Below are 2,889 nucleotides of genomic sequence, written 5' to 3'. Positions count from 1 at the left end.
AGATGCTTAATGGGATCTTCTAGACCAGCAGTTCCCAATCTGTGGTACCAGTACCACCAGTGGTATGCAGATAACCTGTCAGTGGTACGCATTAACAGGTTTATTATAATGACTATATGACAAAAATTTGCTGGTAGTACTTAAGGTTGTATTGTTTTACATTGGTGATGTGCAATCTGTCAGAGCTTGGGAACCACGGTCCTAGACGGAGCACAGCCCCATTGGGTAGCGTGGTTTTCTTTAATCTTTACTAACCTGTAGAGGAGCCTCTGGGAATCCCATAAGATTGGGCCACTAATATAATCCAAGGCCTGTTGTGACCTATTTATAAACTTTTTCTAAAAAGGTTACGTGAATCTATTGTCTCAAATAGGAGAAGTTCTAATTAGAAGTTATAATCCCTATTCCATGATGATATCTTTGAGCTTAACAGATCTTAAATTAAAACTATATATAGTTTTTTAAGCATTTAAAAAAGAACAAAATGATTACATCAAAAAATCTGATTTAAAAAAAACCCAAACTTTTTATCCACCCTGGTTCAGTGAATAGTTTCTGAATAAGAAAGTCAAAAAGGGACCTGTTTGTTTATACTAAGGAAACTGGTTGGATGTATGGCAGAAGATCTTAAATTGGTGCTAGGTCATGCAAGCCATTTGTCTTCCTTTTGGAGTCATTTCTGCAGGCTCCAAATTTCAAAAGGCCAGATAAAGTGATTGGAAGGAAGCAGTAAGTTTATAGTAATTGTGCCCCCTGTGAAGCTGTCACTGCTGAGGTAGAGGAAACAGGAGCTGGGGCTGTCAGTAGGAGTGAGTAGCTGAAGGCCAGCTGGTAGACAGGCAGTTTGATGAGCAGAGAACTGCAGTATGAACTGAAAAGAGCCAAGACAAAGCATGCTGTAGAGAGAAATAGAAAGCTTAAATGAAAGGATTTAAATTTTTTTCTTCCTAAGAAGCTGTTTCTAAAGGCCTGTTGTGTGGTTATGTGGGAGAAGAGGTCTGCCCTACATAAGGTATGAACTATGGGCATCTGTACACATGCTTGTATCTTAAAGTTAAGTGCCGGGTGCTGCAGCGCATACAGTTGTATAAGTGGCAAAATGTGCACCAGTGCTGAGAAAATGGCGGTGGCATGCTTTTGAAGTAAAACACCTCGGAGGTGTTTTAGTTCAAAAGTGCACCACCACCATTTTCTGTGCGCTGACACGCATTTCACCGCATATACAACTGCACGTGCCGCAGCGCAGTGTGGAGCAGACTCAATTAAACCCGTCTGCTCCAACCTGCCGAATATCTGGTGCATCATGGGATGAAAAGGTATGTGTATAAATGCCCTATAAGAAGAAATTTGTGAAACTTGGAGTGCTGGTGTTTAAGAACTTCCTTACGTGAACTTAAAAATCTCAGTCCTGTGAGAGTGGCACGTTCTAGAGTATGTCAGAGCCACACTTGATGACATGCTTGTGTCCAGACTTAGGGTAACGAAACTGAAGGGAAAAATGGTGCACACAATTTGCACTTGTAACGAGTCTCAAACTAAATTCTGAGCCACCAGCACTACTGCCATTAGCTCTTTATCTTACCTCAGTACCAAGGAATAATCCTTGGCTTTTTCCTCTGGTCACTGCATGCCTGGTACATGTAAACCTTGCCAAAGAATGCTTCAGAAATGCAGCAAATGCTGTTTGACTATAAGCCTCAATGTGAACACACTGCAGTGAAAAAGGTGTTTAAATGTGGGTATAAAATGACCTAGTCTTCTTTGTCTGCATTCTTTCTTTTTAGATGAGTGTGTTAGTTACAAAGGCAGGCAGGCTTTGGTCACTGTTGCAATACTGTAGATCTGCTAGCTTTTTGAGCATGTTTGACTAATCCAGTGATTCTCAACAAAGGTGCCGCAGCAACTTCAGGTGTCCTAAGATCTTTTCAAGGGTGCCAAGCAATGTTAGCACTGTTTTGTATGCAAACATGATTCATAAGATTAATTTGGAGATTTCAAACAGGAGTTCATAGTGTAAGAAACATTCTGACCTGCTGGTGTCTTTCTAGTTCTTGGCAACAGGTGAATTACTCTAAAAAGGTGAGTGAAAAATAAGAGCTGGTATTTTCTGTGTCTTGAAAAGGTTAGAGCTGAGGACCACTGGTCTAACCCAGGGGTTTCCAACCTTTTTAAACAAGTGTACCCCTTCTGCCTCAAAGTTTCAGCTCATGTACCCCTTTATATTTTTCTTGGTTTTAAGAAGTGAGGGGAAGGGGGGCAGATCAAGGCCCCTATGGTGAGGGAGGGTGTGTGGCTGGGGCAGGGGCAGGTGCCGCACAATTGGGGCAGAGTGCGGAGAGTGGTTCATCCAGGAGGCACGGAGAGGAGGGGGGCAGTTCCTGCTGCTGCGGGCACCCCGGTGGAGGTCTGGGTGGCATGTACCCCCCAGATTTGTGTGGGGTGGAGGCAGCTGCTGCTGCAGGCTGGACTCTGCACCCCGCTGCCCCAAGAGCTGTGCGATGCCATGTGCCTGCTGTGGTCGAGCAGGCAGGAGATGGAGAGGGAAGGGGCTGCGGGGCTCCAGGTCGAGAATGGGAGGAGGTGTCTCTGCCCGCTCCCAGGAGCAGAGCTGGGGTGGGGCAAGGGCAGTGGTGCCTCTCTGCGGGCTGCACGTGTGCCACCTGCCTGGCTGTGGGGAGCAGGGCTTGCACGCAGCATCTGCCACTGCCCCACACTACTGCTGCCATGCTGCTTTCCCGTGGCCAGTTGCACATGTGGCTCTGCGGGCTGCTGACGGGCAGTGTGCGCGGTGCGAGGCATGTCGGCAGCCCGTGGAGCTGCATGTGCAACCAGCTGCAGGAAAGCAGCACAGGGCATGCCAGCGGCGGGGGCAGGGGGCGGGCGGTGGCG

Source organism: Alligator sinensis, unplaced genomic scaffold (assembly GCF_000455745.1).
Source record: "Alligator sinensis unplaced genomic scaffold, ASM45574v1 scaffold160_2, whole genome shotgun sequence".
NCBI lineage: Eukaryota > Metazoa > Chordata > Crocodylia > Alligatoridae > Alligator > Alligator sinensis.
This window is presented reverse-complemented; position numbering follows the sequence as displayed.